Source organism: Xenopus laevis, chromosome 1S, assembly GCF_017654675.1.
Source record: "Xenopus laevis strain J_2021 chromosome 1S, Xenopus_laevis_v10.1, whole genome shotgun sequence".
Lineage (NCBI taxonomy): Eukaryota > Metazoa > Chordata > Amphibia > Anura > Pipidae > Xenopus > Xenopus laevis.
Genome location: NC_054372.1, coordinates 69,163,648 through 69,179,094, shown reverse-complemented (window position 1 = coordinate 69,179,094; position 15,447 = coordinate 69,163,648).

Sequence of the window (15,447 nt, the reverse complement as noted above, 5' to 3'; positions counted from 1 at the left end):
ATGGACTTGTTCATTTTTTTGCTGTAGCAAAACTTCTATTTGTATACTATTTGTATGCATCTACTGAAAAATAATCATTTTGTATTCACGCTCTATTGTATTATATTTTATATTAGGGACACAATATTCTCTATATATATTGTTTCTCTGCGAACAGTGAATAGTAAAGTAACAAGTGGTAATTTTGGAGTTAGCTCAAGTATGTGACATCACATGGGAAGCAAGGCCCCACTTACAGCAGACGATTAGCTAAAAATTGGTTCCTGAGTGAAATTTATGTGTCACTTAAAGGAGCAGCTCTAGATACTGTCTCTGTTTGTTTAGAATAGCAGCTGCCATATTAGTTTTCTGTAACATCACTTCCTGACAGAGTCTCTCCCTGCTAGTTTATAACTCTGAGCTCAGATTACATCAGGGAGGGGAGGAGGGAGAGGAGCAAATTGAGCATGCTCATGCTGTGCCCTGGAGGCTTAAGATGAAAACAGGAAGTCTGATATAGAAGCCCATATGTACACGAAAGAAAATAAATGTGGTGTTTCTTTTGAGCAGCATTACATTTGAGGGTTTACTAGTGTATTCATATAGACCTTTGTGATAAAGCTTATTTAATTTTATCCTTTCCTTCTCCTTTAAGAGCAAAATTTGTTCTCCTTGTTAGAAGTCTTAAATAATGATTCTCATGGAAATATTTTGAAAACATAAGAATGTCAAAACAGCTAATGAACTTCATAAACATTAATTAAGCTATATTGCCTTATAAAGGGTAATCTCCAGAAAGTCAGATTTACAAAGTCAACACAACCCTGATTTGATTGGAATATCAAAGCAGCCAGATAAGGATGAAACTATGAGTCTAAGTCCAACTTATGTTTATTAGACCAAATTTTAGTCACTCCCAAAGTAGTAGAATTTGTATTGGATGGGGCAAAAAATTGACCGGCTAAAATAAAATGGCACATTTCAAAAATAAACTGCTACGCCTCTAATACTGTGAGTAAATTAAAACAGAAGTGTGGCTGGCATAGATTACACCTAAAATACATTAAAACAGTAAAAACATTTTTACTAATAATCTATTCATGTTAAAAACATGGATTTTGTATGATTTTTGTAAGCAACCATAATGAAACCCTATATGGTGGTCCTAACTCGTTTTTGTAGACTGGCACTTGAATAGGTCTCCAAGACCATTTTAGATCACCATTAAAAGGAAATGTTTGGGAGTGCTACAGCTACATTAATAAAAGGAGCACATTTCAGGACTAATTAAGTATAAAGATTTTAATGGCAATTGAAAATAAGTCTGGATCAGGGGGTAAAGGGGTCCCCTGAGGCCCTCATTTTTGTACAATTTCAATAAATATTGGAAAAATAGGCCAACCTCTAGACAATTTGAGGGCCTACAAAGTAATTTGTTGTGGGGCCCAGTAATATCTAGTTATGCCACTGTCCAAAGGTGCAACATATGACACATGCCTGCTGTGCTTTTTTAGAGCAGGTTCAAAGAAAGGGAGACTTTCAACAGTAACGAGTGGTGCATAGAGGGAGAGTCCCTTTTTTACTAATAACTGTTTGCAATACATGCATTTTAAAAGGGGTTTAATTACAAGTTTATAACTATAAAATTGCTACACTGTTTCCAATGAAAGAGTTATCTGTACTGTACTTGTACCAAGTAATCATGTCCTCTCACAAGTGCCTCTTCTCCAGAGAAAACAACCCCAAAAACTGATGATATATGATCCAGGTGCTACTTTCCCTTCTACCTTTTCCTGATGATGGTATGTCTAATAATATGCCGTTGGAAACTTAACTTTATCACAAAAATGAGGGATTGTGTAATAAAGAATCTCACTTCTTTGTGCCTTATTGTTTTGGTTTATCTGAAAGTCAGCTGTAGGTCAATACCCATCTTACAGACCTACAGAATATAGTGTGCTAATTGCCAAGAAAGAAGATTTACTAGGAGATAATATATAATAGAGGATTTCCTCTACTGGCAGCATACACCTTCTATTTAGGATGGATGACACTGTTTAATGGTGATGGGAAACTGCATTAATAAAGGTCCATGACTATAGCTCATGTGATTTAAAGGGGAAATAAACCCTAGAAATAACTATGGCTAAAAATGCCATCTTAATATATTGTTCTTATTGAACCAGTCTAAAGCTTCAGCATCTTTATAGTAGTAATGATCCAGGCCTTCAAAGTTGTCCCAGGAGTTTCCCATCTTGGTTTTGTCCAAGAAACTCAAATGCTCAGTGTGCTCGGAGCGGATGTTAAGAGGTTGCCACTAATGATGGGCAAATTAATTCAGCAGGCATTTAAATCGTTTTGCGAAACTGCTGTGAAAAAGATTTTTCTGTGACCAAAAAGTTGCTTGTGTAAAAATTGTCACGTGTCAAAATAACTTTGACACCCATTGTCTTTAATGCATTTGGACAAAAAGTCACACATGTGAAAATTGTCACTTGTGTAAAAATTGTCGCGCATCAAAATGCATTTTGTGAATTTTTCACCAGGACAGATTCGCCCATCACTAGTTTTCACAAATCATCAAGCAGAAATTGAGGTTTGCTGATATAGGCTGATACTACAGGTCTAATAATTACATTCTGGTGCTAATTGTGTTGGTTTCTGGGCTGCCTTCTACAAATAATATGAATTATTTACTAATCAGCCTTTTATTGGGACATTTCTTTGATAGTATACTATATTCAGTAGTTTGTGAGTTGGTCCCTAAGCTCAGGTAAGTGAAAGCAGGCCAGAGAATGTGCAGTGAATCAGCACTTAGCTACTGGGGCATCTTTGGAGGCACAGATTTTCCCTTCTAAATGGTTGTGGTTGTCCTGGGTTGGGACAACATTTCTGCCGTACTTCTCTAGTTAAGCTTTAGTTCTCCTTTAAAGGGGAACTAAAGTCTAAAATAGAATATTGCTAGAAATTCTGTATTTTGTACACTAAACATAAACTGCACCACAAGCCTAATTAAACAAATGATTTATATTTTCAAAGTTGGCCGCAGGGGGCTCTCATCTTGTAACTTTGTTAAACATCTTTGCAAGACCAAGAATACGCACATGCCCAGTGTGGTCTGGGCTTCAGTTGGGAGGTTATGCTTAGGGATCGTCATAAATTATCAAAACAGCACGAGTCAAATAATATCTGTCATAGAAGGCGATACAGCAAGACTGATTAATAATCAAAATATACGCTGGGTTTGCGAATATGAATCTCTACAAGGTCGTCTGCTGCTCTACAGGGAAACAAACAAAGCTGCTCGAGTTCTGGGATTTAAGGTAAGGGGGAGATCCCCCCTGCAGTTTGAAAGTATGATCCTTTCCATGCGGAGCAGTTAGGGCCATCTCAAGTTTCCTGTCTTCAGCAGTCAGAGTAAGTAAAAAGGGGGGGAATTTCACTGCATACGGGCAGGTTTATTATAAAAACATTACACATTTTTTGATTAAAGTATATTGGAGATAGATTTCTTTTTCATTAAAGAAAGTAAAAATGGGATTTAATTTTTTTGCCTTCACATCACCTTTAAATGCCCTTTTCCAATGCCTCCCTAGCAAGTCAAGAAAGCTAACATTGTCATCCTTTTCTTTCAACTGCTCTTCATGAGTCCAATAATGAAGGTTCAACTGAGTCGTTTTTTTACGTTTGACTTAATTTATATTATTTGCAATCTAGCCCTCATGGCAAAAAGGAGTTTATACTGTACTTGTCAATGTATGAATATATGTCAATCTTTATATCCTGTTTATGTAATCAGCTGAGAGTATGTGTATAATATGAAAAAGAAACTCGTGCAACCTACATATTTACAAATCTTGTGTCCTTAAAAACACATGGGTACATTCCATAGATTCTTAAGGACAATGGTAGACGAGAGGATTAGTTGCACAAAGTTGCCTTGCAAGGAAACTTTGGTGTCTTCGGAAAGCCAAAGAGGTGCATAGGTTTTGCCATCAGTAATTCATTTATCAAACGGTTGGAGAATAGTCTCTTGTTTTTAAAGCTTGTAATTATTATCATCTTAGTTATCCATTTAATTCAGTATATTTAACAGATCAAGTATTAAACATAGAAAAAAGCAAGCCAACTTGTATATAGACTGGGTCAAGTACTGCACTCAAACACTCAGACAGGCAAAACTCCAACCCTACCTGGCCCCTATCATTCTCACCTCTCTGTTCCTCTCTCTACTTTTTCATTTAGATAAATCAATAAATAAAAAGTTATGATAAAATGAAAAAGTTCAAGCATTGTTGTGTTAATAGAAATGTTAGTAAACCTGGCCAAGCAGGAGCATGGGGGTGGTTAGGAGTGATTGCCTGAGGATGTGGACAGGGTCCACCTGCAGAATTGTTGTGGCAGGGCCCACTAGATCAAGTTAAGACACTGGATGAGGGGTTAGCTTATTTTGTTACTTACCCATGAAAATGCTGATCCTATAACATTGATTGATGAGATGCAAGCATTTTTATTAAAAGTGCCCTCCCTATGTTATCATGCCCCAGAGATGGCACAGCAGAAATTTTAGAAAGGGAACTTTTTCCAAGTCCTCCAGGGGTAGTGTCAAAATGCAAATTTTTCCCCAATGAGAATAATGTCTGCTTGGCCCTGAATTAAACTGTACCGTCTCACTTAAGTCTATTACTGAGAAGCAAAAAATGCATGCTAATTTGATTATATTAAAAAGAATGTGATGACTGATGTAGCACTACTAATGCTACTAGTTTAAGATATCTTCCTTGGAGAGCTAAGGTTAGCAAATGAGTCAATTTAAGTTAGGGCTTTGACTTATTTTGAATGCATTGTTTTCTGTGGGCTGAAGACCTAAAAAAGCCTCCCCAACCCTGCTTGGCACCTTAAAAAAACCTCACTCCGTTCAAACTTGCACTGCTCTGGTACCTTTACCATTGTGGAAAACTTCTTGCCTTCCTGCAAGCTCCAGTTCTCTTTTAATCAGCTGCACCCTGATTTGATCTTTTTTCCTTGTGGCTTCTCCAATCAGGGTGCAGATCTGGTGACATACAGTAAAATTATCCAATCAAGCCACACATGTATTTGAATATGGTGACAAAATTCTCGCCAGATGGATTGCGCATATACTCATATATTTATTTGCGGCGTTGTCTGCTGGTGATGTAATTATACTGCATAATAACACTTGCATATTTTGCAGGTAAGCTGCTTTTCCGCTTAGCTTTTTTCCAGCAAAGTTTAATAAAATTCTTCAGATCGAAATTGTGGGGAATGAAAAAAACAAGAAATGCATGTTGCGAAAATAAAACTACAGGCTGAAAAACGTACATTGTCATCTGCATGTGGTTTCATTGGTGTATTTATGCTCTAAAACGTTTTTAAAAATGCAGTGTAAAAACGCCTCGTGTGACCTCGCTCTAACCTAAGATCCTTATTCTGAACATTTCCTTCAGAGTTCATCCCACTCCTACAGGTACTATACTGTAAGTTCCAAAGGCTGACTCACTAGCTGGCATCTATAGTATAACACTGTTTAATCAACCTTGCTTCAGTCCTGAAATAACTCTTTCCCCCTGAGAATGCTAATTGTGCTTTTTTGTTTTTGTACTTTTGTCATTTTTTTTCTTACTTTTGTTATTGTCTTGTTAATTTTTATTAGGGATGCGCCGAATCCACTATTTTGAATTCGGCCGAATACTGAATCCTCATTTGCATATGCAAATTAGGGGTGGGAAGGGGAAAACATTTTTTACTTCCTTGTTTTGTAACCAAAAAGTCACATGATTTCCCTCCCTTTCCTAATTTGCATATGCAAATTAGGATTCGGATTTGGTTCGGCCAGGCAGAAGGATTTGGCAGAATCCGAATCCTGCTGAAAAAGGCTGAATCCCAAACCGAATCCTGGATTCGGCGTATCCCTAAGTTTTAGTTAGTTGGCTGGGAAACAAACCAATGTTGTATTGCAGTGTGGGGGCATGCCTGAATATCTGACATCGGTACACTCTGCATACAATGTTTGTTTTGCAAATATAGACTAAAGCTCACTGCAAATAGGGCTGCACCTTTTCTGGAAAAAAATACCAGCCTTCCTATACATTTATCTTTGATACCAATGCTATTAATTGGGCAAAAGGTTAATTATTACCCTGGTTACCCTAACTGCTTATAATGTGCCTGGGGAGCCAGTACCCACTGCCTTTGTCTCTATAAAACTAACTAAAACACATTTAAGCTAACTCATCTAAGACACACCATGATTCAATTTTCCTTCCATTTCTGCTTTTTTAGCCCTTACGGTTGATCAGAGCAGTGTATGCTTTATATTTAGAAATTCTAAAGGAAAAAAAAAAGCTATCACTTTTTAACACTCCACAAAACCAGTACGCCTTTGTTAAAATTAAGATAACATCTGCGAACACAAATGGATGATGTATAACCTCAGTTGGAATCCACAGAGTGCATGTGTAAATACTTCTACATCCTGAGCATTTTAGGGTAAAAACATACTCCCACTTTTGCACAGTTTTCTGGAACTCAGTGGAAACTTCTTGAGGTAGTTGGGGGGGTTAATTTTTATGCCAGCTGCAAATCCACTTAGTCTTACGTTACCTTTAGGTTGGTCTATGTATGGCCCATCTTTAGCCTTCCCAAACAAAAAATTCACCTTCCACCTATGGTAACAAGCCATAAACTGCACAGTAATCTCCTTCTGTGTAACAGCAATATGTCATTATTATACACTGAGTTGATACCCCTGTCATTCTTGTAGCTATTTACACAATTGTGGGTATATAGATACAGCAGAACCATACAAAAAGCAATGTGTATTTCTAACTTGTGACAAATAGGTTACTTTAAAAAAATGTATAGCTAAACAAAGAGCTGATATCAAAAGTTCAAATTTCCATTTGACAAATGGAATGCAAACATGTGTGAAGAGTTCTTTGGAATAAAGTAGAAAGAACTCCAGTGTTAGAGCCAACATGAATAGTTCATTGGAAATCTATTTTCTGGCTTCCTTACTGTATATGATTAAGGAAAGGAATTTATTTTTTTGGCTGTAGACAAAATAAGAAAAAGTTAGTTTTCATCTTAATGCAAGGTGAAGTCTACCTGTAGATTCCCATTGTATCACATAATAAAGTTCTGCTGTTTGTAACAAGTTTTTTTTGGAAAATTCTGTGTTTCTCATCAGTCTAAATAGGGGGTTCTAGAAGGCAGAACTTTCAGGCATGTGGGGTTCTCTAGTATTTAAAGGACATGTAAACCCCCCAAATTTAATCAGTGAACAGCCTCTTTGAAATCTTTAGATAACTTGCACCCTGGTTGTTAAAAGGTTAACAGTAAGGCTGTAGCATCCCCTTAATCACTTAGAATTCCTTCTCCTCCTCTAACCCACTTTGCCCCCTCCCTCAGGAATTTGGCTGTTGGCTCATGGAAAATATGATCGTGCAGGCAGTTGTGGGGCTGATATCTTCTACACCTTGCATTGCCCTAGAACACTGTTCGTCTGTCATTTAGGTCTGAGGGCACATATAGTACATGCTCAGATTAGATGGCAGTTGTCCCACTGCAGGTAAATTATGAAGCTGTATACAGAGCACTTCAGAGAATAGCTGGCATAGTGATAATGAAAAGGCCTAAAATAGCTTAAACTGAGAAAAAGTATCACCAGGAAGACATCGGCAATGTTTAGTTTAGTGTTTCGAATTTTTTTTTTCATTAATGTACATTTTATGAGGATTAGAATCTGTTGGATTGGATTTTTGGATTTTTAATGGTTAGAATCTGTTGAATTTGTATCTGATTTTTCAACTCACGGGTTATCCATAGTTTAAATATTGAAGTTATTGAAAACAGAGCACAATGAACTCCACCCTATCTCAGTGATAAAAAAAAACAACTGAAATCAACACAGCTTGTAATAAAGTCTTATGCAGCCTTATAATAACCTAGGGCACATTAATCATCATTTCCTAATGATAATCCCAAGCATATTTCTACTTTACCAGCACCTTGGATCTAGCAGTATTTGGCACACATGCTATTGACAATTTTCATTTGCCTTGGTAAAATACTGCAAAGGTTGCAGTGAACACATACTACTTAACACTGTTTCTCAAATTCTCAAATTATATTTTTTTCACACATCTAATTATGCATAAGCAATGTGAGATCAGAATTTTGTGCTCTCTCTATAAATTATCCATGACATGCACTTAGGGGCCCATTTACTTAGTTCGAGTGAAGGAATAGAATAAAAAAAACTTTGAATGTTTTTTTTGGCTACTTCCACCATCGAATTGGCTACTTCGACCTTCAACTACGACTTCGAATCGAACGATTCAAACTAAAAATTGTTCGACTATTCGATAGTCGAAGTACTGTCTCTTTAAAAAAAAACTTCGACCCCCTAGTTCGCCACCTAAAACCTACCGAAGTCAATGTTAGCCTATGGGGAAGGTCCCCATAGGCTTTGGAACAATTTTTAGGTTGAAGAAAAATCGAACGATTCGAAGGATTTAATTGTTCGATCGACCGATTTTTCGTTCAATTGAACTAATTCGATATTCGAAGTCGAAGGATTTAAATTCGGCAGTCGAATATCGAGGGTTAATTAACCCTCGATATTCGACCATAAGTAAATTTGCCCCCAAATGTCTGTTCTTCACAGCATACAGTTTGCCTTGTCATCTTTCACACAAAAAAAAAAAGTATCACTTCAGTTTATCATTTATACTCTTGGTCCTAATTTCATAAATCACTTAAAGCTTAACTGATAACTCCACTCTGTTCTCTGGCAGCCTCTAGCAGGCTCCAGGTACAGCAACATCTCTGCCTCTTACATTTAGGAAACAGACATATGTCTGCACCTCTGTGTATCAGTGCATTTTTTTGCACTTTACACATTGCGAGGGGCATTGTCAATGGCCTTATATGTTCTAGGCACTAACTCCAGCTAGCCTTCAGATAAAATACTGTAGCTTTTGATATACATGAGATTATTGTTAATTTGCTGGCAATACTTATGGATACCAATGGATTTTATAAATTTGTCTTTTAACTTTATACAAAAAAGCAAGCGTTGACTAAAGCAAAGTATTTAATTGAGTAGACAGATGAGGCAAATGGGATTTTAGTAGTTTTGCAAAAATAGGCAGTTTCAAAGAACATAATATATATATATATATATATATATATATATATATATATATATATATATATATATATATATATATATATATATATATATATATATATATATATATATATATATATATATATGCACAAATAAGATCCGCACTCACAGGGCTTATGAAAATTATAGAAAATTTATTGCAAGAGTCTAACGTTTCGACCTCATCCGAGGTCTTTTTCAAAGTAACAAATATTAACACACAAATGCTTTAAATACCTAGATTGGCGGGAAAAACAGGTTCTTGGCCAATTAAAGATGACGTGTCCACCTCATCATTAAAGCATGACAAATATACATATCCCAGACAACATAATAATTATAAAATCATTACATAAAAGTAAATTACAGTATAACAAAACCCACACTCTAATACAATGTTAAAAACAATTAAAACCAAATATTCAGTAACATTATATATCACTATATGGTGGGCGAGCACCTGGGCTATAACGACACTGAGCGGTAGAGAGATGGATTACATGACGGTTATTAGAAAGTTTTACACAGAACCATTGTGTTGTTATCTGGTTTAAGATACTAGTTTAGTGACATCAAATTGCAAGTGTAGAGGGAACCCCTGAACAGTCCTTCCACTCTTTTCAATCTTATATATTTCTCGTAACAAGTAACAACATTGTAACCATTATGGCAACAAATTGGGAAGTGATATTTAATGTTACTGAATATTTGGTTTTAATTGTTTTTAATATCCTATTAGTGGGTGGGTTTAATTATACTGTAATTTACTTTTATGTAATGATTTTATAATTATTATGTTGTCTGGGATATGTATATTTGTCGTGCTTTAATGATGAGGTGGACACGTCATCTTTAATTGGCCAAGAACCTGTTTTTCCCGCCAATCTAGGTATTTAAAGCATTTGTGTGTTAATATTTGTTACTTTGAAAAAGACCTCGGATGAGGTCGAAACGTTAGACTCTTGCAATAAATTTTCTATAATTTTCATAAGCCCTGTGAGTGCGGATCTTATTTGTGCATATGGGGATCGAAACTATTGATACTGCACCCAGGCATTTGTAACCACTTATCGAGAGTGCTGGCTTCTTGGAGGACTGTATCGGATTACTTAAGCCTTGCACCCGTGAGTTTCGAAATATGAAAGCCTAAAAATTTACCAAAATGCTTATACTTGGATTTGCTTGGTTATCACAATTTGGACTGACGTTCCGAGACTTTTCCCAGGGGTCTCTAATGGTCTGGAAAGGGGTCTCTCTACTTGACACATGGAACTGTCTGTGAGTTTTTGCATTTGTCCATTACACCTACTACCCGGGGTTGGAGAAGTGATCCGGACTGAGAGCCGTTAGCATGTTGCAATTACATCTATTATTTGGAGCTGCTGTGGTAATCCGGACTGAGTGCCGCAAACATGGTCTAATTACATCCACCACCCACAGATGGAGGGGTGATCTGGACTGACAGCAGCAAGAAAATTAAGTTTTAAAAGGTGGAGTACCAACGGCGGGCCTGATCCTGCGGATGGCCGGTGACAGGCGCTGGGTTTGTTTTGCGGTGCAGTGACCTCTTGCCGCTTTTCCCATGTCGGCGCCCGGCTTTGCTGCGCCGCGCCCCACCGGATGCTTCTATTTGCCGGGGTGGCGGCTGTGCCCTCCTCGCCGAGGTGTGTTTGTGCCGTGATGTTATAGATGGAAGAGGATATCTACCCTGTTTATTGGGTGGTCAACAGCCGAGCAGGGGACATTCTGCTCTCGGATCCGTGCCAAATACAGTATGATTTTATCCATTCACCTGTTGACATTATGGGGTTAATGAAGATTGATTAGTTTATCATGATCGGGAGTATGGACTTTGGACACTATGGGCACACTAAATGCATTTTTTACTTTTATTAACTTTTTTATATGTTCAGTTATACACTGAGGAGTATTATTGACTATATCATTATATTAGGGGTATTCACATTTATGAAAATATGTTTTACTGCATAATAACACTTTATCTATTTTTCAATCCCAGTAGGGGTTTACACGGGGCAGGTCGGTGTTATAGATTGATACAGTGGATACACATACATAGTTATTACACGCCTGAATATCAGGTTATATAGACACAGGTCAGGTTTGAATAAATACATGTCCTCGTATTTGGTAAGGTACTGACCCATTAGTGCATACTAATCAATAATGAGTATAGTTATGACAAGCACATTCTTCCATGTCCTGGCAATATATTACTGATGGTGGGCGAGCACCTGGGCTATAACGACACTGAGCGGTAGAGAGATGGATTATATGACGGTTATTAGAAAGTTTTACACAGAACCATTGTGTTGTTATCTGGTTTAAGATACTAGTTTAGTGACATCAAATTGCAAGTGTAGAGGGAACCCCTGAACAGTCCTTCCACTCTTTTCAATCTTATATATTTCTCGTAACAAGTAACAACATTGTAACCATTATGGCAACAAATTGGGAAGTGATATTTAATGTTACTGAATATTTGGTTTTAATTGTTTTTAATATCCTATTAGTGGGTGGGTTTAATTATACTGTAATTTACTTTTATGTAATGATTTTATAATTATTATGTTGTCTGGGATATGTATATTTGTCGTGCTTTAATGATGAGGTGGACACGTCATCTTTAATTGGCCAAGAACCTGTTTTTCCCGCCAATCTAGGTATTTAAAGCATTTGTGTGTTAATATTTGTTACTTTGAAAAAGACCTCGGATGAGGTCGAAACGTTAGACTCTTGCAATAAATTTTCTATAATTTTCATAAGCCCTGTGAGTGCGGATCTTATTTGTGCATATGGGGATCGAAACTATTGATACTGCACCCAGGCATTTGTAACCACTTATCGAGAGTGCTGGCTTCTTGGAGGACTATATATATATATATATATATATAGGCAGTTTCACAGAACATACTATAAGTAGGGATGGGCGAATTTTTTCGCCTTGTTTCACCAAAAAAATGACGCCCATAGACTTGTATGGCAGCGTGCGTCAAAACAATTTTGCCGCGCGACAAAAATTTTTTGACGCTTTAATGAATTCCAGTTGGAGCATTTCACAGTTTTCTTTTCATGCATTTTACATTTTTGGACTGTTTTCGCGGGCATGTGGGAACTGACCATGAGATATGTTTGTGAAGATTTTCACTCATTCAGTCATGGTATATCTATTGTAATAAGTCAAATCAACTGAGCTTGCTGTGTTTTTCTTGAAGTGTCTTGAAGACACTGGCTTTCTCAATTCAAAATGACTTGTACAAAGATCTTTCTGGAATAAATAGCCAGCCGTATGATTGGTGAAATGTCTTTAAGAAAAAACACAGCAAGTTCAGTTGATTTGACTTATTACTACAGACATACCATGAGATATGTTTTGATCTATTTCCTTTGCCAACACAATAAACTGGATTTTTGTATAATTGATGCCTTCTTTGTCCCATCCATTATCGGAAACCAGTTATCCAGAAAGCTTCAAATTACGGAAAGGTCATCTCCCATAGACTCCATTTCATTCGAATAATCCAAATTTTATTTAATATTATTTCCTTTATCATTGTAATAATAAAACAGTACCTTGTACTTGATCCAAACTTAGATATAATTAATCCTTATTGGAAGCAAACCAGCCCATTGGATTTATTTAGGGGCAGATTTATCAAGGGTCAAATTTCGAAGTAATGCGAGATTTTTTGAACTCCGATAATTTCAAAATTAAAATTAAATATTACCATTTCTCAAAAGATCGAAGTTTTTGTGAGGGAATAGATCAGTTTTCTATCAAATCTGAATCGTACGATTCGCAGTAATAGCGCAATCGATCAAATTCGATTTGAAGTTTTTCCAAAAAAAACTTAGATTTTTCAAAGTCCACCAATTGACTCCAAATAGGTTCTAGGAGGTCAAATGGTAAAACAGCAATTCGGCAGGTTTTAGATGGGGAATGATAAATTTTGATATTCACATTTTTTTCAAATTCGAATCAAATTTGGACTATTTCCTTGTCGAAGTAAACAAAAAATAGCTTGAAATTCAATTTTTTTTTCGAATTTTCACTTCCACCTTTGATAAATCTGCCCCTTAATGTTGACAAGAGCCCAATAGAAATTAGCACTTATGGTGGAAAAAAAGGTTTTATATAAGCAAAAAACAACTAACCTTTCGGCTAGGTCCCTAGCCGTTTTATTTAAGCAAAAAAACAACTAACGTTTAAGCAAAAAAACAACTAACGTTTTGGCTAGGTCCCTAGCCGTAGCCTTTGGCTAGGGACCTAGCCGAAACGTTAGTTGTTTTTTTGCTTAAATAAAACCTTTTTTTCCACCATAAGTCTTGTGAGTGCTAACTTCTATTGGGCTCTTGTACATACGAATATGCAGCTCTGCACCCAGGCACCATACACTTTTATACGTGTTGTGCCGGCAACCTATGGTCTATATATATATCACACTTATTTTTCCATTCATAACTCACCAACTGGTGAGTTTCTATAGAAGTCAATGGAAATATTATGTAACAACTTTATTCCCCCAGCTTATTAAACAATGCCTTTTTTAGCATCATTGAAACTGAATGTAACAATGTGATTCTTACTTGCTTACAGTTTTTTTCCGTGGATTTTTTTTTACTATGAAAACCAGCAAATAGGCCTACCAATATATTCAAAATGTTTCAGAATTAATAGATGAATAGATAAAAATACTGTGTAAAAAAATGTTCCCTCTTGTAATTCTAGTTATTAACACTGCTACTGATAATGTTGTTTTCTTTTTTTAATACTGATTAACATGAGTGAAATCAAACCACCAGAGAAAATTTTATTTCCATCGGAAAAAATCTTTCTGAAATGGAGGAACATGTGGCCCATTGGAGCAGGAAATTTGGGCAGCACATGCTACATGAACTCAGTTCTGCAGTGCTTAACATATACAGCTCCGCTGGTAAATTATCTGCTTGTCAGGGCCCGAAGGCTCTGTTGTAGTGTGGACCAAGGAGGAGACAACAACACCAAGTTCGCGGTACAAAAGGATTTATCAGAAGAATAGTCGTAATCAGGCAAATGGTCAATACAGGCGGCAAGGATCAGAATCGATGAAACAGGCAAGAAGTCGGTACACGGTTATCAGAATATCAAGAATCACTCCCAGGAACTATACAAGATAGACCTATAATTGGGCAAAGACAGAAAGGGAACTTGGGAATAAATAGTCCAAAAGTTGGCGCCAAACTTGACGCAGTGATGTCATGACGCCGACGCCGGCGTCCTCACGTTGGCGTCCTGACGCCGGCGCCCATTCTGACACCGGCGTCCATTCTGTCGCCGGCAACCAATCCTAGGGCGACACGTTTCTGACGCAGTCATACTGCGACCAGGAAGAACCGCATGGTGGAGCAGGAGGTCGCCATCTTGGATGTCCCGTGGGGTAAGTTCACTACTTTCCATTACAGTACCCCCCTCCTTAGGGGGGGCCTCAGGACCACCGAGGCTAGGAGAAGAAGGAAAAAGTTTGTGGAACTTACGAACCAGGACAGGTGCATGTACGTCCGAGCTTTTCACCCAGGAACACTCCTCTGGACCGAACCCCTTCCATTCGATGAGATATTGAAGAGAGCCCCGGGAAATACGAGAGTCCAAGATTCTTTTGACTTCAAATTCCTTGTGATCGTCAATCAAAACAGGAGCTGGAGAGGAAGAAGAAGAGGGGCAAGACATGGCAGGTTTAAGCAGGGAAACATGAAAACATTAGGTATCCGCAGCTCAGGAGGAAGTTGAAGACGAACAGCCACAGGGTTGATGATTTCGATGATAGGGAAGGGGCCGATGAACTTAGGACCAAGCTTGGGTGTAGGAATCTTGAGACGAATGTTGCGTGTGGAAAGAAAAACTTTATCACCAGGACTGTATGGAGGAGAAGAAATCCTTCTTTTATCAGCAAACTTTTTCTGCACCAGGGAACTCTTCTCTAAGTTTGCTGCAGTAGCATGCCAAATAGCCAGCATGTGAGCAGCTTGGTCATTGGCGGCAGGCACATTGGTAAGAAGAAAATCTTGGGAGAAAGCCAAAGGATTGAGACCATGAACACAGAAGAAAGGAGACTTTTGGGAAGAAGAATGTAGAGCGTTGTTGTGGGCAAATTCCGCCCATGGAAGAAGATCCGACCAATCATCCTGGCACAAGGACACATGACAACGAAGAAACTGTTCTAGAGCCTGATTGACCCGTTCTGCGGCTCCATTAGACTGTGGGTGGTAGGCAGAAG